Consider the following 25,659-nt stretch of genomic DNA (forward strand, 5'->3'; position numbering starts at 1 on the left):
GGCGATATCATGCAGGGTTCAAACAAGACTAGGGTGCCCTTTTGACCTGATCACACATGATCACACCCACTACAGTTATTAGTTTGTCAGGGGACCATGGTTGACATGAGGGAAGGAGCTGACCACGGCCCGTGGGCACTAATTGCATTCCTGCGGCTTGCCATGCTCCACATCGCAGCCGCCGCATCAGCGAAAGGCAAAGCAGGGATGTTTTTATTTAATTTTGTTTTATCTCATTCATACTTTCATTAATTTCTTGTATTTTTCATGGCCATGATGGATGAACAAAAAGGAACAGAAGGACGATAATTCTTGTATTCTCTGCTCTTTATAACAGGAATTAAATATTTTAACAGACAAAAGGAAATCCATTTGTTTCCTCAATTCCAACAAAGACGCTGTCCGAGCATCAAGTCAGCAAGCATCAATTAAACATCATTACTAGTAACATGATTGTCTTACATTTGATCGGTACATTCATTGTTCTTATAATGTTCTGTAGTCTCTCATTATTTTGTCCTTACAAACTTTCTTCGATTTATGAACATTTGTACAACATTTAATTGCTGCCACTGCTGTGACAGCGCGATGTGGTATCACACCTTTCACCGTCGTCACACTATGTTTGTGCGCATGCACACGATTGTGCACAGAACCATCACTGTGTACAGCATCCATACACGGCTGTCCGACTGTCTGTCCCTCTCATCTGCAGCTGGAATTTTTCGGGTTTCACCTGTTCGGCCTGATTCGGACTGTTTTGGGCTGATTTGCCCAACTTCGTGTTATGTGTGAAGGGGTGTTAAGGCATTGCAGCAACCCTCGAAAAAGTGCGACTTAATGGGATTGTGTTGAAAAATAAAGCATGACATTAATTCAGTTGTGCTTTCTTCTGGGTCAGGCTCATAATTTTTCATTTGCCCTTCGTAAATCTAATCTATTATATTATATTATATTAGCCGATTACACACCCCAGGGCAGGTTTGATTCAGAGACTGAAATAAAACACCTTTACCAACAAAGCTATCACCTCCCACCTATCCCGGATTCCAGAGAACTGTTAGAGCTGGTGCCTCAAGAAGAGACAGCTGATATTACTACTACTGCTGCTGCTACTGTGATGGAGGCCAGCAGGAGTCGCTGTGCAACAGTAGTCATACGCCTCACTCTGGAAGCCGAAGGATACTCTGCCCACTCAGGCCAGAGCTTGGGTTTTGAGCAGAATGGTCAGAGTATCTGCCTCCCATGCTGGAGATCATTTGCATCCTGGAGTGAGTGGGAGGAATCATCAGTCACAATCACAATACAGAGTGAAGCAGCTACACCACTACTAAAGTCCTCAGTAGCCTATGTCACTCCCCGTATGTCAAAGTATTTGTGCCAAGTTTGGCTCAGTTCTGCAGCACAAGTGTCTCTGACAACTTTCTTCAACTGAACAGTAGCAAAACAGAAGCCATCCTTATTGGTACCCCTCACCAAACCCAGTCCTTCTCAAACCTAAACAGTATCTCGATCTTTGACCATAACATTTCCCTGTCCTCATCCGTTACAAACCTTGGTGTCAGAATTGATTCACATCTCACATTCGACTCTCACATTCGTCACCTCTGCAAGGTCTCTTTCCTCCACCTTAAAAATATCGCAAAACTCCGCCCCTCCCTCTCCCAATCTGACGCAGAGAAGTTGATCCATGCCTTTGTCTCCTCCAGATTGTACTACTGCAACGCCCTCCTCGTCGGGATCCCCAGCAAAAGTCTACAAAAGCTGCAGCACATTCAGAACTGTGCTGCCCGGGTCCTGACGAGGAGGCGCAAATATGACCACATCACTACAGTCCTCAGATCCCTTCATTGGCTGCCCATTCAACAAAGAATTCAGTACAAACTCTGTCTCCTTACACACCAATGCATTCATGGAACTGCCCCTGCCTACCTTAGTGAACTCCTCACCAGTGTTGCCACAGTTACTTTGAAAAAGTAATCCAATTACTGATTACTGATTACTCCTTGAAAAAGTAACTTAGTTACTTTACTGATTATTCAATTGTAAAAGTAACTAAGTTAGATTACTAGTTACTTTTTTAGTTACTTTTCCCAGCTGCCGACAACAACCCTCTGCCACCTCAACATGACAATGATACCTGTTTTGCCAAAACTTACTTTATAGTCACCCTTTCTTGACTTCAATGAAAATAAATACTTGTTTTATAAAAAGTAAAATAAAGACCTCTTTCTTGACCTCATATTTAACTGTTGACAGCACTGTAACAGTAAAACTTGCAATTTCGAACCTACATTGTTTATAAATGTAACTATTAAATTCATTCTAGCATTTTTCTAACATTTAAATTCTCTCTAAATATTTTACTTGTCAAAATTAATATTATTTTAAGTAGTATTAGTAGTTGTAGTAAAAAAAGGCTTCAAAACTGGACCTTTAATCTAGGGGTGTTGTGAGGGGGGCACATCCCTCCCGCACGCCCCCATTCCATCTGGATTCGCCCCTACTTTGGCGTTTGAGCACAAAGAATGGATAACATTTATTTATGCAGAAAACGTGACCAGATTTACAGGTAAGAGAGTTTTATTGTGTTTTCACATCATGTGGTCCTCAGAAAGAGAGTTTAGGTGCATTTGAGTGGAAAATAGTGTTAGTTGTTGATGCGTCGCGGAGGATCAGCTGTTTTAACGTGCAGATATGGAGCGGCTCAGCTCAGAATTCTAAATAAAGGAGGAAAAAAGTATAAAAATGTCTTTGTAAAGCTCAGTGCAGGTGTGCTGATCACCGTGCTTTAAGAGGAGACGACGAGTCGAGCAGCTGCAAAAAACCGTGGGTGAAAAGCTCACAGCTTGCTTAAAGTGTGTAGTTCAGTTGAACCCCGACCTCCTGCCCACGGACCAAGTTTAATGCTGCTATCGACCCACAATGAAAAATAATAGTAACGCACAGTGACATGAAGAAGTAACTTTAATCTGATTACTGATTTGGAAAGATTAACGCGTTAGATTACTCGTTACTAAAAAAAGTGGTCAGATTAGAGTAACGCGTTACCGGCATCACTGCTCCTCACGCCACACACCGCCCCAAGAACCCTCCGCTCCACCATGTCTACCTACCGCTTGCACCAGCCCAGATCCAAGCTCTCCACCATGGGACACAGGGCCTTCCAGGTAGTCGCCCCACAGCTCTGGAATGCCCTTCCAGAGACCCTGAGGGCCCCACAGACTGTGGGGGCATTTTAAAAAGGCCTCAAGACATTTTTATTTAAAAAGGGCCTTTTAAAAAGTTAAAAATGTTAAAATGTTTAAAATGTTTGATTTTATCTGTCTGGTTATGTTTTATGAATATATTTTATTGTTTTTGACCCTGTACATTGTTTGTTTTTAGTCTCTGCTCTGTAGCACTTTGAGATTCCATGAATGTAAAGTGCATTACAAATAAAATGTATTATTATTATTATTATTATTATTATTATTATGTGTGCCAGTTCTGCAGTACAACATTGTTCCTCCCCTTAACTATTACTACTACTACTAAAGTGCTCAATAGCCGATGTCACGTCTCGTATCTCACAGTATATGTGTGCAAGTTTGGCTCAATTCTGAGGTGTCGTTTGGACGGGAGAGGGACATGTGCACACATACAGTTATCTCTTATATTATATTATATTATATTTTCATTAATGGGACTAAATCTTTTTTCTTGAAAGTGTTAAAACCTTGCTTTATTGTTTTTTCTTGTCTTTTCTTTATTGTTTATTATTTTTTTTCCTTTTCCTGAAACAATAATTATTCTGGAACATATTGTTCATTGTCTGCTCCAAAAAGAGTTGCTGTGTACACTTTAGCCCGTTCCTTTCAAAACTTCAGCACTGCCCAGGAGGGCAACTGGCAAATGTACAGCTTAGGAAATATTTACAGGAGAACACTCACGCTCAGTGGTTGTGTCTCTCTTGTTGGAATTGATGTCGGTTGAAGGCGATCGGTGTCCAGAATGAATATAAACATTCAGCTGGAGCAGGAGGCTGCCTGGTGCAAACCTCTAACTCTTCAACAGCTAAACAGACATCATTTAACTCGGTGTGCAAGCTGTCACCTAAATGTTAGTGCAGTCAGAGTCACCATGAGGGAGAATTGTAAATTTTAGATCCGTAAACTGTTATAAGTTACTGAAGAATGAGAGAGAGTCAGGGACATGTGATTGATGCATTCTGTGTATTCAAGCCTCACAGCATCGTCCAAATCCACACTTTTCTTCCTCAGTGTCGTAACTGTGATTAGCTCATGCAAGGACCCTGCACTCTGCTGTTCTACGCTCCCCTGTGACACACACTTGATCCCTGCTGACAGTGTGTGTGTACTCTGATCCCTCAGCACATCCAAACCCAAACTTGACTAAGTGATACTGGCTCAGATCTCAGACCAGGGACCCATGAAGACTTCTAGGTCATATTTTAATAACTCCCACAAGCCTTGAAAGTCTGATGTCTGAGAATGTTTTAAGCCATTTTCCACGGACACTTTTGGACAGCATAAGGAGTACCATCAGAACTGCACAGGATCATCAATCCCCACCCGTCCTGAAACACTTCTTATCTTGTAGGTTTAGCAACATTATTCACATACTGGTACCTCCCTACCTAGCTGAACTAATTAAACCCTACGTATCGGCCCGGGCTCTGCGTTCTCAGGGTGCAGGACTACTTTGTGTCCCTAGGGCAGGGGTAGGCAACCTGTTCCAGAAAGAGCCATGAGGGTGCAGGTTTTCTTTGCAGCCACTGACTCCACCAGGTGATTTCACTGATTAACTGATTCCATCTGCTCAAAGTGATATTAATCAGTAAAATCACCTGGTGGAGTCAGTGGCTGCAAAGAAAACCTGCACCCTCATGGCTCTTTCTGGAACAGGTTGCCTACCCCTGCCCTAGGGTGAATAAAAAGTCTCCAGGTCACAGAGCTTTCTCTTATCACACCCCTGTTTTTTGGAATGATCTCCCAGCATCAATTCAGATTCATCAATTCAGATTCAGTCAGATTCTGTAGAGACTTTCAAGTCCAGACTTAAGACTTACTCATTTTCTGTTTTGTATGGTTAGCATACTGGCATAGTATGGTACTATGCTTTCTACCCTTTTAAATTCATTTTATTAATAAATGGAGCGTGCTGCAGTCTCAACTTTATATAAAGTCTGGGTCTTTTAGTGAAGCTTAGGGCTAGTGGGCGATGATCACCTTAGTATTTCTTCTGTTTTTCTTGTTGCTTAATGTTGACTAATTATACTGTATTTGTTGTCTTTCTGCCACCTGATTCTGTATTTTTCTCACTGTTTGAGGTGCAGCTCCATCCAGAAGTGGGAGTGGGTATCTTTTTCTGCAGGCCTCCCATTCTGTCCACCAGCATGGACTCCTAAAATTTCCTGTATATTCGTAGAGTCAAGTGTGTTGGTAGCATGACCCAAGCAGAGGGTCACCCCTTTGAGTCTGGTCTGCTTAAGGTTTCTTCCTCAAATCATTAGAGGGAGTTTTTCCTTTCCACTGTCACCTGTGTGCTTGTTCTAGGGGTTGGTAAGGTTAGACCTTACTTGTGCGAAGCGCCTTGAGGCAACTTTGTTGTGATTTGGTGCTATATAAATGAAATAAATTGAAAAATTACTAGAGACAAACCTGGCGACACTTGTTCCACTCACACACCAGTGAAAACACTGTCACAACTTTGCCGATGTTCATCTCCACTCAACATGTGAATGCTAGAGGTGGGTGGATCGATCCCAATATCGATAATATTGATACCAACGCTGGTATTGACATTGAACGATTCTCGTGTAAAATGATCGATACCCAAGCTTTTTTTCTCTCCCGCACGCACTGACTGCTGCACACGCAGATTCATCAAAGTCTACTCTCTGTCTGTAAGAGCAGCGCTGCGCTGTGTCACACAACACAGAGCAGCGTGCCCTTGTATTGTGGTTTGTTAGCACTCTACCTCAGGAGATTTTGTTTTAAATTGTGTTGAGTGATATTTTTTAAAAAAAAATGTTGATTGTGATAATAAAGTATTTTGTTGTCATGTAAAATGTTTGGCGAAATTCTATCGTAGGTCTTTTGGATCCTTTGGATCTATACTCAACAAAAATATAAACGCAACACTTTTGGTTTTGCTCCCATTTTGTATGAGACGAACTCAAAGATCTAAAACTTTTTCCACATACACAATATCACCATTTCCCTCAAATATTGTTCACAAACCAGTCGAAATCTGTGATAGTGAGCACTTCTCCTTCGCTGAGATAATCCATCCCACCTCACAGGTGTGCCATATCAAGATGCTGATTAGACACCATGATTAGTGCACAGGTGTGCCTTAGACTGCCCACAATAAAAGGCCACTCTGAAAGGTGCAGTTTTGTTTTATTGGGGGGGGATACCAGTCAGTATCTGGTGTGACCACCATTTGCCTCATGCAGTGCAACACATCTCCTTCGCATCATCCATGAAGAGAACACCTCTCCAACGTGCCAAACGCCAGCGAATGTGAGCATTTCCCCACTCAAGTCGGTTACGACGACGAACTGGAGTCAGGTCGAGACCCCAATGAGGATGACGAGCATGCAGATGAGCTTCCCTGAGACGGTTTCTGACAGTTTGTGCAGAAATTCTTTGGTTATGCAAACCGATTGTTTCAGCAGCTGTCCGAGTGGCTGGTCTCAGACGATCTTGGAGGTGAACATGCTGGATGTGGAGGTCCTGGGCTGGTGTGGTTACATGTGGTCTGTGGTTGTGAGGCTGGTTGGATGTACTGCCAAATTCTCTGAAACGCCTTTGGAGACGGCTTATGGTAGAGAAATGAACATTCAATACACGAGCAACAGCTCTGGTTGACATTCCTGCTGTCAGCATGCCAATTGCACGCTCCCTCAAATCTTGCGACATCTGTGGCATTGTGCTGTGTGATAAAACTGTACCTTTCAGAGTGGCCTTTTATTGTGGGCAGTCTAAGGCACACCTGTGCACTAATCATGGTGTCTAATCAGTATCTTGATATGGCACACCTGTGAGGTGGGATGGATTATCTCAGCAAAGGAGAAGTGCCCACTATCACAGATTTCGACTGGTTTGTGAACAATATTTGAGGGAAATGGTGATATTGTGTATGTGGAAAAAGTTTTAGATCTTTGAGTTCATGTCATACAAAATGGGAGCAAAACCAAAAGTGTTGCATTTATATTTTTGTTGAGTGTATGAAAAAGTATCGGTATCGATGTCGGCAATACTGGGCCTGTATTTACTTGGTATCGGATCAATAACAAAATTCCTGGTATCGCCCACCTCTACTGAATGCAGCATATGAAGCAAAGAACAGACCACCTTCCTCCAAAAATGTGCTCGTTTCAGTTGCTCACATCTGGCATGTTGACACAAAATAGAGGTGTGAATTCTATCCACAGTCAGAGAGACTCAGAAAAACTGAGGCCGCCGTTCACTAATTGCGCTCTTAGCGATAACGTCCTGTGGGAATTCCATGAGGGATGCTTGGTCTTGACTCTTCAGATGACCCCAAACCAGAAACCTCAGTCCTTATTCTTCTGGCTCATGAAATGTGTTCTCCACTTGAACCACTCTCTCGTCGATCATTAATAACACAGCGTCTGTGCTGCCAGAATTTGCTTTTGGGCTTTGTCTTTCACAGGGGAAAAGACGGGTTAGTAGAATATAAACAGTGTGGGAGAATTTCTTCATCTCGTTCTGCTTATGCTTCAAATCAGACCGAATGTTTGATGTTGTCTTATTTTTATGTAATTATTGGATTGGGCCATATGCTTTTTCCTGTAATAAGGCACTGGTACACGTCAACACAAAACAGAGTGACATGCATTCATACTGCACATGGTTTCTACTGTTCTCGTCTCTGTGAATTGTAGCACTGGAAATGAAACAGCAGAGACCTGATGCAAAGATGCTGAAATATGCTGACATTTAGCAGGAATAGCTGTTGGCAGCGGCTTTCTATAGCAATGAAAAATGCAAAGAAAAGATATAGAGGGAAACAGGACTCTATTAATCTACTTTAGAATCCTGGTTGTGTTGTTTTGTGTAACTCAACAAAAAAGCTAGATGTTCCTTCTTGTGAATAGGAACCATCATCACAGTTTTTTAAGTCACTGCGTCTGTAATTAATAATGGTGATAGAAAGTGTGCACACTCTGGAACTTTAAAAAAAGGTTAAGGCTATGTGGCCAAGTGGCCTCTGTGTACGTGTATGCGTGCGTGTGTATAGCTTTGATCACAGAGGCTAATTTGTCATGAAAGAAAAATTTGTGTATTTATTTATTTATTTTTTGGTAAAAGCAAAATCTTACCTGGTCGTGGAACAACCAACCAGCTCTTTACTCTCACAGGGACCTGGAGGGTGCCTCGGAGTATGCCCACCCAGTCTACATGTGTTTTATGGACTTGGAGAAGGTGTATGATCGGGTACCCCGGGAGATACTGTGGTAGGTGCTGCTGGAGTATGGAGTGAGGGGGTCCCTTCTCAGGGCCATCCAATCTCTGTACTCACAAAACGAGAGCTGTGTTCGGGTGCTCGGCAGTAAATCGGACTTGTTTCTGGTGGAAATTGTCTTCCGCCAGGGCTGCGTCTTGTCACCAATCCTGTTTGTGATATTCATGGACAGGATATCAAGGCGTAGTCGGGGGGAGGAGGGTGTTCAGTTTGGTGGGCTCAGGGTCTCATCACTGCTTTTTGCAGATGATTTGGTCCTGTTGGCTTCATTGGCCTGTGACCTCCAACACTCACTGGATCGGTTCACAGCCGAGTGTGAAGCGACTGGGATGAGGATCAGCACCTCTAAATCTGAGGCCATGGTTCTCTGCAGGAAACCGATGGATTGCCTCTGTGTAGGGAATACGGCCTTGCCCAAAGTGAAGGAGTTCAAGTACCTCGGGGTCTTGTTCACGAGTGAGTGCATGATTGGCTGGAGAATCGGCGCAGCAGGGGTGGTGTTGCATTCGCTCTACCATACTGTTGTGATGAAAAGCCAAAAGGCAAAGCTCTCGATCTACTGGTCAATCTTTGTTCCTACTCTTACCTATGGTCATGAGGGTTGGGTCATGACCGAAAGAACTAGATCGCAGGTACAAACGGCCGAAATAGGCTTCCTCAGGAGGGTGGCTGGTGTCTCCCTTAGAGATAGGATGAGAAGTTCAGTCATCCAAAGTCAAGACTTAAAACCCATTTTATTCTCTTTCTTATGAATAGTTTTGATTTTTTTTTTTATCTGCTTTATTCTTTTACTTATGTTTTTAATTATGTATTTGAAATTTGTATTCATTTTTAATTATTTATTTAATTTTTATATTGAATTGTTCTGTGTGAGGCACCTTGAGATGGCTTTTGTTGTGATTTGGCACATTATAAGATGATTACATTGAAATTGAATTGAACTGATCCGTGGGGATCTCGGACTAGAGTCACTGCTCTTTCACGTTGAAAGGAGCCAACTGTGGTGGTTTGGGCATCTGGTAAGGATGCCTCCTGGGCGCCTCCCTAGGGAGGTGTTCCAGGCACGTCCATTTGGGAGGAGACCCCAGAGAAGACCCAGGACTAGGTGGAGAGATTATAGCTCCACACTGGCCTGGAAATGCCTTTGGATCCCCCAGTCAGATGTGGTTAATGTGACATGGGAAAGGGAAGTCTGGGGTCCCTTGCTGGAGCTGTTACCCCCGCGACCCAAACCCGGAAAAGCGGTTGAAGATGAATGAATGAATGAATGATATGTTTTTCAAAATCACATGAGTTTTTGCTTTTACAAAAAAAACAAAAAAACAAAAAGAAAACAACCCCCCCTCCCCCCTACGAAATTACAAATGATCCAACACTAATTGAGTCAAGGATAAACACTGCGAAAGTGGAAAGTTGATAGGACTAATATGAGAAATTAGGGATATTAGGTAACAACAGTGAAGAATGGACGTCGATAATTAAATTGTGGACTCACTCGCTATTCCAGGAGGCGGCGGTAAATCAGGTATATATTAAAAGCCAAGTGGCCTCTGTGTACGTCTATGTGTGCGTGCATGTGTGTACCTTCGAACAGAGAGAAAAAAGGGAGAGCTGATTTTTGCCATTTGGTATGCTTATGTATTTTGGGTCAAGGATGAACGGCGCCAAACCAGCACGTTGATCGGGCTAATATTTTTGGAGAAATTATGGATATTGCATAACAACAGTGAACAATGAACAATGGAATGGACTCACATACCATTCCAAATCATTATAGAAACTTTGCATCAGTTATTACCACCACTGAAAAATGTCATCTACCTATTTTATAAACACTACCCAATGTAGAGCCTGTGGATCCCCACGGGCAACATGCTAGTAAACTCTGAAACTGTGTTTCTAAAAGTTTGCACCCTGGAAGGAGTTTTCCAAAAGTTCCATTTTCAGTGACTTAAAATGAAGTTTACATGTGAACAAAAGGACAAAACACATGGAAAAAGCTACATTTTCAAAAAATACTCATGTACTGTATCTGTGGGCAGGGCCATCATTTTTATCTTTTGAAAAAAATTAATGTAGAAGAAAGAGAAAAAAAAAGAAATTCTGCCTTTCTCATACAAAAAAATTCTGAAAATATGGTTTTTAATCTCATGATAAAAACACATATCTCAAACTTGTTCTAAATAAATAAAATTTTTAAAACCAAAGTTATGGCTTGCACAGTTGTGCACTTTAAACTCTTTGATATAACACAACAAAATCACTATCACAGCCAGTTTTATTTATTTATTTTGACAGTCTTATCGGGCCGATCTGGAGAAACCCTACGTGCTGGCCCAGGTTTTGTGGTTGCAGGATGTGGGACTACTCTGTGTTCCCAGGGTGAAGAAGAAGTCAGCGGGTCAAAGAGCTTTTTCTTATTGTGCACCCGGTCTTTGGAACAGTCTTCCTATGACTGTGGGGCAGTCGGAGTTCGTAACATTTTTAAGACTTAAAACCTGTTTTTATTCTCTTTTTATTAATAGCTTTTATTTTTTTAATCTGTTTTATTCTTTTCCTTGTTTTTTCTTCTTCTAAGCTTCTTGGTTGGTGAGATATACCCCCCAAAAGGTGTTTGTCCGACCATGTTTTCCTTGACCTTTGACCAAACTACTCCCAAATTTAATCACCTCTAGATATCTCTCTAAGTCATATCTCCACCAAGTCTAAAGGAAATCCGTCCAGCTGTTTTGGAGTCATCTTGACAACACACACACACACACACACACACACACACACACACACACACACACACACACACACACACACACACACACACACACACACACACACACACACACACAATACCCTGCTATCACCACTTCGCTAACTCACAGACTTGTGAATGGAAACAGAACAAATCTTTTTGGAGCAGGCAGCCTTTAAAAAGTGAGCGACTGTGCATGAAGAAGACTAATGAGGGGAGCCACCAAGTCATTAATGACAGCTCTGAAGGAGTTCCACCAGCTGCTGTGGACAATCTGTACACTCTAACTCTTGACTGTTACTTCATGAGGATGACCACATACAACATGAAATATGAGGTTCATACTCGCTGCACTGAAATACAAGTCAAAGTAAATGTACAGTTTCCATACTGTCAATGACAGTTGATGACCTGCAACTTTTTTTATTTGTGGAAAATGGGATACCCTGCTCGCCTCTTCACCGACGTACAGGTGTCATGGTTCTGCCCCGTCATGGCTCCTGTTATGGTTATGGTTTTGTCCCCTTTGTTTGATCCACGGTCTGGCCCGACCTTTGTTTAGCAGTTGTTTTATTTTAGCCACTTCTTAAGTCTTGTCTGAGTTTGGTTCTGATTATCTCTTTTCTGTGTGTTATACTTTAGTCACTGGTTTTATTTTCAGTTTATCATGCTTTAGTCATGTGTTTAGTCATTTTGTCTCAGCCCTGGCAACATTGTCTCTACATGCATCTGAACCCTGCTTGTTTTTTGACCTGCCTGTTACCTCTGCCTCCTCACTGACTGCCTACCTGTGTACTAAACCTCAGCTTGCATTAAATATAATGTCATTTTTTCTGTGCTTGCATCACCATTTGAAGGATTTTTTTTTTTTCCAGTTATCCACTGCACTAATATATGTAGATGGGTTCTGTAATTGCTCTGGCAAGGTCAAATATGTCAAAGGTCATTCATGGAGGTCAAGTTCATTGGATTCAAAGGCCAAATCCAAGTTTTTCTCCCCAATTTACAGCAAATTGGGTGCACATCTGGAGGTGGGTTTTGGAATTGCTCAGGACAGGATGAATTTGTCAAAGGTTTTTCACTGCAGTTTGCATCAAAGCTGACACACATTTAAAGGTGGGTTCTGGAATTATCTTCCTGTATCTTTGTTGAGATACTGTCCTTTTGTTGATTTCTACCAAATGTGATTTGTTAATGAAGTTTAAATCTAAAACTGCCTTTAAAAATTTATTTTTGCAAATATTAAGGTCAAGCAATTTGATTGTCAACACAATCTGGACCACGTCTAGTGCACACTTTGCCTTTGGTCCTTGATTGCAGAACTGTCCCTGCAAGGTCACCCAGACAGCAATCATCTGGATGAAGGTCAAGGTCACTGGGTCAAAGGTCAGACTGCTTACTGTCTTTAAAATGACTGATCTGCAGAAGTTTCTGATGGCTCCCTATCTGTGCACAACTTTGTTAAACTCCTGTGTGGAGGTAGACTCCTTGTGCAGTTCATCATCTGAGCCCCAGTTCCTGCCTTTGTTTGCTTTGAGAATGCTGTGTAAGCCCCACACACAGAGCTTCATGTTCAGGTTATATTTACAGTTTAAATTTTTCAGAGTGCAGCGTGTCTCTGAGGCTGCCAGACGAGCGCACTGTTTAATTTAGAACCACCAAATAAATGAGGAGATGGTTGGGGCAAAAATGACAAGCTGGAAATCACATCCATCAACTGGACTGCTCGGGACGCAGTAAAGAAGTTATGCTTCACAGGAGCAAGTCTCCATAAAATGTCACATTAGTCTGACAGGAGGTGAATTATTGTACAACAGATAAGAGAATTACTTTTTGGTCACATGTTTGACATTCCATTATGGAGAATGACTATTGGTTGTTGAAGAGTGAATGCAAGTTGATGCCACTGATGTGAGTCTTATATCAACCTAGTAGATTGATCTTTGTCCACCAGAGAGGACCTCTATCTGACTGTCTGTGTTAATTCACACAAGTTTAAGGGTGATTCTTAGACTACGGGCACTTATTATGTCCTTTGATCATATTGTATGAAAAACAGAAAAAAAGGGGAAATTTCACACTTTTATAGTTATCTTTACAATGAAAGTGTTTTAAGAAATTTGTTCTAGTAGTCTATGATGACTTTTTCACCTTTTTTCAGCATCATTATATGCAAATATTGCCGTTTTGTGCTTGTCCCACACCCAGACTTTTGATCTTCAATGATAAAAATGAATGGTGAAGAAACATTTTTCTAATGTTTTAAAATATCTCTGAATAAAATATCAGTAAAATAATCAAAACATAATTGGGGTATTCAATGTCATACAACTGTTGTGATTTTTTTTAAACAAAATGTAGTTGTCCCACACTATTGCCGTAATTTCCACCACAACACTGTAATGTCCCTTTAAACAGTTTGTATGAAAGATTGTTTGGGTAGTTTCTATGGAGATAAACAGTGACATCAGAGCACATGTACGTATATAGCACCAAATCACAACAAACAGTTGCCCCAAGGCGCTTTATATTGTAAGGCAATGGTGTGGTGGAAATTACATTTACAAGGCCAATAGTGCCCGTAGTTAAAGAATCACCCTTAAATGCTTTATGCAGATTAACTCGAAATTTTAGGGAAATGTTGGGGGGGATGTATGACATAGTAATCCTCCACCAGCAACAAAATCTAGTTTCTGGAATGTTTTAAAGGACTCCTTACCAGTGAACCACATAGGCCAACACCTCTGCCGCAGAACTGGTTTGATTGCTTGTGTGGGCTTCAGGCTGTGTGTCTGTGCCCTTGAACAAAACATTTCATCTGCATCGTCCCACCAAATGTGCACCAGCCTTAGTTGGGGGATAGTCAGTAATGTTACTTGTGGACACACCATGCTACTGTTCCTGTGGAGAATCACCAGCCCAATGGACCTCATGGACAATATATGACTTACCTTCTCTCTCCTTGCTCTTGAGGAAATTTCTTCACAACTGACATCTTATGCCCTGTTTACACCAGACTGAGACCTAAGTAAGACCTACAAGATCATGACATTTTGTCAACTCTCACGAGTCATGGCTGGTCTGTGGGGATTTGTTAGTTGCATTTACACCAAGCTTGCATTGCAACCGAATTGTGCGAGTGATAAATTTGTTAATATCCACGATCATTGATGCAACCCCATGCAGAGTCAACTGAGACTCTATTACGACCCATAGGATCAAGTTGAGGGCGAGTTGAGAAAGTTTCTCAAGACCGGTTATGAGACCTATGAATCTGTTAACTGCTCTTTCAACTTCTACGAGTGTTTTATACAGGTCAGTACACTCGTACACCTGTTGGAGACCGATGGGGAGTGATGGCTACCAAAATGGATCTTTTTTCCTACCAGAGAGACCCCATTGTGGCCAGCCTGCAACCCCAGTGGGAGTCAGTGAGAGTGACGGTGAGCACAGGCCATTTTTTGATTGCAACTCAGTCGTGGACTCGGTGTAAACGGGGTGTTAAAAACATGACGAAGTAAGTCCAACATAGTCCCATTCATGCCCCCTTATCCGTGGATTCCAAGTCGTGAAGCAGATGAGAATCGTCAAAGCCCATTTACAGCTGGGTCAACGGAGACAACGCAGGTGAAATGTCTTGTCCAAGGACAAGAGACAGGTGTGACCTGGATTCATATACCCAGTTCTACGAATTGGAAGGCCAACTCCTTATCCTATTCAGATACTTGGGGCCTGTACTACAAAGCGGGGTTACTGGCTTATCAGGATAACTTCGGGAGTAAGTTGATGACGTGTGGAGTAACTTCCCGGCTAACCCGTACTATGAAAGGTGGATAGGTTTCCACCGAGGCATGCTGCCACGGCAACTTACGCCATGCGGCAAACCTGCTCCGAGCAGGTTATGTTCCAGGATTAGCTTGAGGTTTTCGCTTAACCACTCCCTTTATAAGTACTGTCCATCCACCTTCAATCACTCTGAAGACAATGCCGGCCTACCTGGATGATCCGTTTGATATTGGGGCACAAATTGTGAAGGGCTCTCTTCACAGGGCGAGAGTTTAAAGACTGCCAGAATCCGCTGACATACTTGGACGATACTCTCTATGAAAGATATTGATTCTCAGCCGAGGGAATTCGTCATCTTTGTCAGCTGATCGGGCCAGAAGTCTGTAACATCACCCATCATACACTGTAAAAAAAGACTGTTGTTTTTACAGGAAAACATTGGCAGCTGTGGTCAGGGGAATTCCTATAAAAAATACAGCAGTTAAATGCACAAAAAAAGAGAGCTCTTGTTTGTAGATTTAACAGTTCCTTTAATGTGAGTCAGCCGTGGTTCATTCACTGTAAATCCATATACATATTATGTCTGTAATGTTATCTACTGTGCTGCTGTATGTTTTACAGCAATTCCCCGGTAACCACAGCTGCCAGCGTTTTCCTGTAAAAATAAGTCTTTTTGTTTGTTTTTTTACAGTGTAGCAATGCCCAGACGATCGAGCAGATAATGTGTCTTGTGCCTATTTTGCCAGTGGACAATTTATGTATTCCATTGGTGATGCTGAACATCTGAGATTCGCAAGGTAGTACTTGCTCTATCTAAACTGTTGGATGCATTTGTCATTTTCCCTGGCCATTTATCTGCAATGCAAATCAAAGAAGGGTTTTATGCAATCGTGGGTAATTACTAATATCAAAATAGGTCTAATGCTTGTCCATTAATTAGGCGAAGTGGGGCTTATCAAGCTATGAATATAAACCTACCGTTCTGAAGGATGTTTTTATATTTCATCTTCACCTGCTGCCAGGTGCGTTTGGCACTTTGAATTGTTCTTATGCATTTACCCGATCAGCAATACGTTTCCAACAAGCCTGTCTTGCTTTATTGGCAGACGATGTGTTCGATTTCCCCCTTAACGTTAATTTAAATTCCTCGTAGCTCCGCATAATAATCGTGCATTCATCTCCGGTAAAGTAAGGTGACTGCGCCATCATTGAAAAATGGTGACGTGCGCTGCAACCTGCCCCTTTTATGTGAACGCGCACATACTCCACTTAGGTTAACACAGGTTCAACAAATCAACATCTTATTCAGCATCGTAGTACCGATTAACACCACTTGAGAAAACCAGGTTTTGTCAACCCCGGTTTAAGAGGTTGACCCTGGGTTACATCTGAGTAAGTTAACCCCGCTTCATAGTACAGGCCCCTGGTCTACCCGATTTTAAAAATCTAGGAAATATTCAATCAATCAATCAATTTTATTTATATAGTGCCAAATCACAACAAACAGTTGCCCCAAGGCGCTTTATATTGTAAGGCAAGGCCATACAATAATTACGTAAAAACCCCAACGGTCAAAACGACCCCCTGTGAGCAAGCACTTGGCGACAGTGGGAAGGAAAAACTCCCTTTTAACAGGAAGAAACCTCCAGCAGAACCAGGCTCAGGGAGGGGCAGTCTTCTGCTGGGACTGGTTGGGGCTGAGGGAGAGAACCAGGAAAAAGACATGCTGTGGAAGAGAGCAGAGATCGATCACTAATGATTAAATGCAGAGTGGTGCATACAGAGCAAAAAGAGAAAGAAACACTCAGTGCATCATGGGAACCCCCCAGCAGTCTACGTCTATAGCAGCATAACTAAGGGATGGTTCAGGGTCACCTGATCCAGCCCTAACTATAAGCTTTAGCAAAAAGGAAAGTTTTAAGCCTAATCTTAAAAGTAGAGAGGGTGTCTGTCTCCCTGATCCGAATTGGGATCTGGTTCCAGAGGAGAGGAGCCTGAAAGCTGAAGGCTCTGCCTCCCATTCTACTCTTACAAACCCTAGGAACTACAAGTAAGCCTGCAGTCTCAGAGCGAAGCGCTCTATTGGGGTGATATGGTACTATGAGGTCCCTAAGATAAGATGGGACCTGATTATTCAAAACCTTATAAGTAAGAAGAAGACTTTTAAATTCTATTCTAGAATTAACAGGAAGCCAATGAAGAGAGGCCAATATGGGTGAGATATGCTCTCTCCTTCTAGTCCCCGTCAGTACTCTAGCTGCAGCATTTTGAATTAACTGAAGGCTTTGCAGGGAACCTTTAGGACAACCTGATAATAATGAATTACAATAGTCCAGCCTAGAGGAAATAAATGCATGAATTAGTTTTTCAGCATCACTCTGAGACAAGACCTTTCTAATTTTAGAGATATTGCGTAAATGCAAAAAAGCAGTCCTACATATTTGTTTAATATGCGCTTTGAATGACATATCCTGATCAAAAATGACTCCAAGATTTCTCACAGTATTACTAGAGGTCAGGGTAATGCCATCCAGAGTAAGGATCTGGTTAGACACCATGTTTCTAAGATTTGTGGGGCCAAGTACAATAACTTCAGTTTTATCTGAGTTTAAATAATTATTCTGTGCAATATTTATCTAGCAGAATGGAGAAGCAGAGTATTGTAATCAGTCCTGTGTGGTTGTCTGTCTGAACAAGAACATTTAAAATAATGGATTAAAAAAAAAGAATTTTGGCCAAACTTGGTGGGAATAATACTTGGGTAGATATCAAGATAATTAATACAGAACCAATACAACCTAATACAGAAAAGTGAATACAAAAAAGTGGCAAAACAAACTATTGGTTAAACAGAGAATAAATGCTGAGCAGAAAACAAAACCGGTGACTACATAATAAAGCAATGAATAAGTGACACACAATAAATGATAACAGAAGACTAGCACCCAAGACTAGCAAGATTAGCAGAACACAACCTGACAATAAGACACTGAAGATCAATAAAGCAAAACCAAAGAATACATAACTACTACAGAAAATCCTGAATAAATGACTGCAAAACTAAATGATAACGCATGAACCAGTTACTTCAGTATACACAAAGGAAAGCAATAAACAAAACTGAACAGAGACTTAAAAGACAAAGTATGAACATATGGAAAATAAAACTAGAGAAACACAGAGGAAATAAATTAATGAACTAATACCTAAATCCTGAGCCGGGGCTGAGCATGATATGGTTAGACTTTGATGAGACTTTGTTACAAGGGCCACACAGTATACAAATAATGAATGTTTATAAGTTCAATCTTTCACCAAATGAAATTTTCATTCCATTGAAAGAATGTAAAAACATTCATTATTTGTTTTATATAACGGCTAAAATAGATCATTGTCATTTGATATTATATTCATTTATAAACAACAGAAAAGAGACTTACATTTTGGTGTGCGTCACTGGTGCTTTGACATCAACAGTCCAACATGAACTTTACACAGGAATCCAACATTGTTCTCAGTCAACTTGGAAAATAGATGTAGTCTGTGATACTTCCAAAAAAGGGCTTTATAAATGGTAAATGGACTGCATTTATATAGCGCTTTTCCATCTGCATCAGACACTCAAAGCACTTTACAACTATGCCTCACATTCACCCTGATGTCAGGGTGCTGCCATACAAGGCGCTCACTACACACCGGGAGCAATAGAGGATTAAAGGCCTTGCCTAAGGGCCCTTAGTGATTTTCCAGTCAGGTTGGGATTTGAACCCATGATCTTCTGGACTCAAGTCCAACACCTTAACCACTAGACCATCACCTCCCCTTTATGTCCTTCCTCAGTCCAGCGAAAAATTGTGTCAGAAATTTGTCCAGGTTTTCATTCTAACAGCTCTTCGTGCCCCCAGACACCTTATGGCATAGTGGATTTGGGTTTTTTGTCTGTGTGTTAGAAGAATTAACACTGTCAATTAGCTCATTCAAATCGTCGTCCGTCAGGAAAACAAGCTCCGCGATGTTTAGCTAAATGCTGCCCCCATAGTGTGTGCGTGGGCGGGGTTCGCGTGCAGTGGTACAAAACATATGGAACCAAATTTGCATGGTAAATGCAGCCATATTTGCGCACTAAATGCAACACAACACAAATGGGACAAATAATCCATGTCATGTGACCAATCAAAGGACAAGGATCCACTCAGTCGTTATATAATAGACTATATTCCTCCAGCAATGTTCAACCAGGTTATCACCAACCCTTTGACAATACGGCAGGGGTGGCCAAGTTCGGCCCTCGAGAGCCACATTCCTGACACTCTTAGTTGTCTCCCTGCTCCAACACACCTGAATCCAATGAAAGACTCATTAGCAGACTTTTAATGAGCCTTTCATTGGATTCAGGTGTGTTGGAGCAGGGAGACAACTAAGAGTGTCAGGAAGGTGGGTCTCGAGGACCGAACTTGGCCACCCCTGCAATATGATATAGCCAATTTCTTTTTTTTTGTGACAAATTGTGAAAAATGTTGGAAAATGGCGGTATTTACAAAAGAGGCCAAATTGGGGAAAAAAAAAAAAAAAGTCCATAGATCAGCTTCTTGTGTCTACTACCCCACCAACACTCATTATACCGCCCCCCCCAAAAAGAAACGAAAAAGTAACCAATTTTTTCATAGTCATTGAGAAATACCTAACTTTTCTTTTTAGGGCTGCAAGATTAAAACTGTGTGACTTCCAGAAGAGTGATAACACAACTAGAGCAGGCAGAGAAAAACTAATTTTAGCAGGATGCTGAAAATGGAAAGCTTATAGTTCAAACTGAGAAAATATTCAACTAACAGAGCAATAAAATGAATCAGCGTCTGGAAGGATTGCTTGACCTTTCCCAGCTCCTGATGTTCCATCTGTGTCATTATCATCAAAGACAACATTCCCGAACTTTCCATGACTGCATCTCTCATCTCAAGGGATCATTTATTTTCTGTGTGCTCTTTGTGACCTTTGAATAAAACAAATTGCAAATATATTTTCTGTGTTAAAGTTTTAAAATAAAGCCTTTGATGTGATTGAACACAATATGTGATTTTTTTTCTTGCATGAAATATTGCTGCACAGAGTCTCTGCACATTTTAAAAAGTTATTAAAACTTCAGGGAACTTGATTTAAATGTGTTAAAGTTAACCTTCATCTCTCTTTTTGGAGATGTTGTAGAGATGCTAAATATCCCAGGACCACCTATATCCTAATGACCACTCGCAGGTGGGAGCCTAGTGTTTTGGCTTAAGCTAATTGTGATTATTGTGTCTTGAAACCACCCTGTCTACACACTGGCATGTCAAATAAAGCCCCGAAGAGGGTGAAAATAGCCAGTGATGTTGCAGTCCAGTGGATCCTGAGGCCAGAGCCGCCTGCCACTTGATGTTTAACAAGCCGGTCATTTAAAATGCTGCCCGTAAAACATCTCCTGCTGATGGTGGGATAGGCTCTCGCTGCACAACGTGCAGAGTGTATTTTCCTCCACAACTCTCCTTTGTGTGTTTTTATCCCTGATCAGTGAAAATTCAAACAGGCACTTATGCAGGCGTCATGTTTTTAAACTATAATTGAAGCGGTAAAAGTGAAACCACCTCCACATTATGGCTGTAGTAACTCTTGTCCAGATGTGGGTAACACAGGTGGATTTACATGCAGCTGTGTTAAAAGCCGGTGTGCTCTCATTCAGGATTGGCTCATTTTCACAATTGTTAATCAGAACCTGAGATTTATATTGATGAAAATAACTTTTTGAAAGTGCAGAAATTGTGGTTTTCTGTTACTGAGCTGTGAACAGAATAAAAATAACTAGTTGGGTAACTCCTTAAATGTTGGACATCAATTCATGCAAATTAATTCTTTGTGATTCAGTTTCACCAAGGTATACAAGGTGCATGCAAAAAGTATCCAACCTTTTTGCAGTGAAAAATACAGGTACTCACCTAGGGGTCTGAAGTCCTACTCCCTTTCAAAGTAGTCTCCCTGAGATTGCACACACTTCTCTCAGCGGTTCTGCCATTAATGGAAGCATTTCTGGAAGTCCTGTTTTGGAAGCTGGGCTGTCATGCTCCACATTGTCTTTTTGTGACTCAAATAGAGTACCTTTCAGTCTCATTTTAATCTTGGGGAACAGCCAAAAATCAAATATTAGTCATATTAGGAGAGTGGACAGCCTTATGAGTCACAAGAGTGTTGTGTTTGGCCAGGAAAGCCTGAATCAGCTAAGCAGAATGGCAGGTGCAAGACTTTTAGTCACAGTTGCTTCCCCTCTGTCATCAGCAGCTTCAGCATGAATTCTGCGGACACTCTCCACCTGCCCAAATATTCTATCAGAATGGAATGAACTGACCCTGTGCTTATCCGCAGCTTGTTCACAAGTTCTTGGATGGTGACACTATGGTCATCTATGACAAAAGTCCATATTCTGCCAGTCCCTTGGTCATTTTGGCTTGTGGAAGGCTTACCGGAACATGCTTCGCTCTCCACTGATGTGTATCCATTTTTGAAGTGGTTATATCACCCTTTGTGTCATGGCTGTGGCATCATTGCCAAAAGCCTGCTGAAGCTTACAAATGGTTTCCACTTGGGTATCACCAAGCTTTTAGCAAATTTGATGCAATACCCTTGCTCAACTCCTTCCATCATGTTATAGCAAATGAGAATCTGACAGGTTGTCAGTACGTGTGTTCATGCTAAGGCTGACTGTTAGCAACTGATGCGCTTTGCAGAAGAAAAAATTCACGCATGTGCAAGAAGGTTCTCTGTACCTCCCCACCAAACGACAACTCGCGCACTTCAGTTGGTTCTGTGGGATATATATATATATATATATATATATATATATATATATATATATATATATATATATATATATATATATATATATATACACGAGGGCTGTCCGTAAAGTATAGGTCCTTTTTATTTTTTTCAAAAACTATATGGATTTCATTCATATGTTTTTACGTCAGACATGCTTGAACCCTCGTGCGCATGCGTGAGTTTTTCCACGCCTGTCGGTGACGTCATTCGCCTGTGAGCACTCCTTGTGGGAGGAGTCGTCCAGCCCCTCGTCGGAATTCCTTTTTCTGAGAAGTTGCTGAGAGACTGGCGCTTTGTTTGATCAAAATTTTTTCTAAACCTGTGAGACACATCGAAGTGGACATGGTTCGAAAAATTAAGCTGGTTTTCAGTGAAAATGTTAACAGCTGGTGAGAGATTTTGAGGTGATTCTGTCGCTTTAAGGACTTTTCACGGTGCGAGACGTCGCGCAGCGCTCTCAGGCAGCGTCGTCAGCCTGTTTCAAGCTTAAAACCTCCACATTTCAGGCTCTGTTGATCCAGGACGTCGTGAGAAAACAGAGAAGTTTCAGAAGAAGTCGGTTTCAGCATTTTATCCGGATATTCCACTGTTAAAGGAGATTTTTTTAATGAAAGACGTGCGGACGGGTCCGCGCGTCGGGACGCAGCCGACGCGGCGCGGCGGCACAGGAAAAACACCTCCGTGTTGATAACCATTTGTTAAAATCCAGTTGGCTTTTGATGGCTTTCAGTGGAGTGAGTATATGAGAAATTGTTTATCAGCTGGAGATGTTCCAACTTGTCCTTAAGGCTTCCAGCAGAGGTGTTTTTCCTGTGACGGAGCGTCGTGGCGGCTGCGAGCCGATGCTGCAATCCGCCCGCACGTCTTTCATTAAAAAAATCTCCTTTAACAGTGGAATATCCGGATAAAATGCTGAAACCGACTTCTTCTGAAACTTCTCTGTTCTCTCACAACGTCCTGGATCAACAGAGCCTGAAATGTGGAGGTTTTAAGCTTGAAACAGGCTGATGACGCTGCGCGACGTCTCGCACTGTGAAAAGTCCTTAAAGCGACAGAATCACCTCAAAATCTCTCATCAGCTGTTAAAATTTTCACTGAAAACCAGCTTAATTTTTCGAACCATGTCCACTTCGATGTGTCTCACAGGTTTAGAAAAAATTTTGATCAAACAAAGCGCCAGTCTCTCAGCAACTTCTCAGACAAAGGAATTCCGACGAGGGGCTGGACGACTCCTCCCACAAGGAGTGCTCACAGGCGAATGACGTCACCGACAGGCGTGGAAAAACTCACGCATGCGCACGAGGGTTCAAGCATGTCTGACGTAAAAACATATGAATGAAATCCATATAGTTTTTGAAAAAAATAAAAAGGACCTATACTTTACGGACAGCCCTCGTATATATATATATATATATATATATATATATATATATATAAAGAAGAAGTATACCATCTCGACTGTCAGGTCTTGAGTTCTAAAAATGTAATAATTAACAAATATCACTAAGAAATATTGCAAAGAACAGACAGACAGATATGTTCCTGCTAAACCAAAAAGTAAAGGTTGGAAAGTGAGTATCATGAAATGATATCTAATTGGGGTGGGGGTAGTAGGGATGGGGTTATTCCAAGTATTAGGTTTCCTTCTTTTCAGATGCCAAAGTGCTTTGGTCATTAGAAACCAGAGATCTTTGGACAAAAGCTGGAATCCAACCCTAAACTGTAGCCTTCAATAATCAGCTAATCAGCCAGTAACCCGCAGAAGTAGCTTAAAAAAAACAACAAAAACAAAACAAAACAAATGGATCAAATATTTATAACATATTATATATAAAATAATACATTCCTAATGTTAAGGCCTTTACGCTGTGTAGTTTTGAAGAACATGAAAATGTAATCTACAAATTTGAGATTAAATATATGAGACAATATATACTTTGATAATGAGAGCTTTGCAAAACGAACATTTCTCTTGTCTGCTTTGTCCAAGACTCTCAGTACAACAATAGATTTTATTTATTGTGTCAGTCATATGTGGGTATTTCAAAAGGACTCTCAAGTTACGCTGCAGTTTGAAGCCCCCATCTGCTTGTGGACCCCGACCATCAGATCACCAGTCTGCAGCTGCATTCTCTCTCTCTCTCTCTCTCTCTCTCTCTCTCTCTCTCTCTCTCTCTCTCTCTCTCTCTCTCTCTCTCTCTCTCTCTCTCTCTCTCTCTCTCTCTCTCTCTCTCTCTCTCTCTGAACAGCTGCTACCACCAGAAGTGAAGGTATCCTCTTTCCCTTCAAGCATGCAGCTCCTGCTTAGAAATCATGAATACAAATTGATAACAGAAACAAATGCATCATGTTAGGACTTCCCCTGAAGGCATAAGAGCAGATAAAGGTGTCCTTCAACAGTCTGAGACCCAAAGTGTGAATGTTAAAAGAGTTACTGTGTGCACTTGTGAAAGTTGATATCTTGGTCCTTGTTTAAGATTTCCTGTATCTCCGCTGATCAATATGTGAAGCCTTGGAGCAGCAGCCTGTTGGCTCTGATGGAAGCAGGCAGTGTCTTGTTGAAAGAAGCTGCTCCATGCGGGTGTGCAGCTGCTGGTAGACTGAAGTTACGGGTTGAAAGAGTCATTGACAGAAACAAAAGCTACAACATGCTCTCTGCTGTTTAAAGAAGACGTTTCATTTGTTTAGCCTGCATTGTGAGATGGGGACCTGGAGGATGGAAGACAGACAGAAGATTCAAGTGAACTCTATGATTTAATCATTTCAAATACAGCAATACACTAGATTTATTGCATATCTGATCTCACTGATTGACTGTCCATATTATATACAGCAAGTGACCAGATCCGATCTGTGTGTCTGTGTCGCAGTCCTCATTTGATGTCTTTTCCACATCAGTTGCTATAGTAATGAAAGTCCCACACATTGAAACAGTCACATGTCTGCTGCCCAGTGTCTGAAATTGCAGCTAAACGCAGAGAGAGCTCTGTGACTCACAGGATATGGATTATATAAATAAAAAAGCTATGGCAAAGTTTTTCAAGTTTTAAATTTCTATTTTTAAGTTTATAGATTGTTAAATGCTTGATATGAGGTGTGCTGTCTGGTGACAGCTGGGTCAGCCAAATGGACCACTTAAAAAAGTTAAATAACCACATGCCCCTGTGTTTGTACACACACACACACACAAAAGTCCAAATTGAATGTGCACAATTCAAATCCAAAATGGTCACAGAAAATTCAGTGTGGAATATCTTAAGACAATTTATGTGGAGAGATTGAACTGCAGCTGAAATGCTGCCAGGTGTAAATACACAAATTCATAAAACTTCTGTTCATGTGTGTGTGTCTAGTGCGATGTGTAGTGTGTTTCAGGCATAACTGGTTCAATAACAGCTCAGGTCCCACCAAAGAATAGTTGGTTAAGTTGGGGTTTACATATTTGTAGCTATATCATAATAATAAGTCCAAAAGACGGTAACACTGCGAGTTAACCCATGGAGTTCCTATCTTACCATTACTGTGTGTGTATTTTGAATTCTGAACCAGTGATACTCGGGGGTTGCGTTTATGTTTACACATCCCTATGAATATTAGTTCTACAGTATTACAGTTTTGCCAACTGCTTACACCCAAAAATTGAATGCTTAGACTAAAACGTCAAATCCAAAACTTCTTGCAATAATAGCTAAAACACAATGTGACAATACCTTAAACACATTTTCTGCTTTGCACTTTGCTTGCAATTCTACAGCACATTTATTGCAGAACATTACACACAG

General features: G+C 41.4%; 1 long non-coding RNA gene across 1 annotated transcript; it reads left to right on the forward strand.

Moving 5' to 3' along the window:
* The first annotated feature begins 725 nt into the window (after positions 1-725).
* Positions 726-24,487, forward strand: LOC117509850. The gene is made up of 3 exons (XR_004560563.1): positions 726-801; positions 20,289-20,292; positions 24,477-24,487. It is a non-coding gene; the product is annotated as an uncharacterized LOC117509850 (long non-coding RNA).
* Positions 24,488-25,659: the final 1,172 nt, after the last annotated feature.

The sequence above is a fragment of the Thalassophryne amazonica genome, chromosome 5 (genome assembly GCF_902500255.1).
Source record: "Thalassophryne amazonica chromosome 5, fThaAma1.1, whole genome shotgun sequence".
NCBI classification, from domain to species: Eukaryota; Metazoa; Chordata; class Actinopteri; order Batrachoidiformes; family Batrachoididae; genus Thalassophryne; species Thalassophryne amazonica.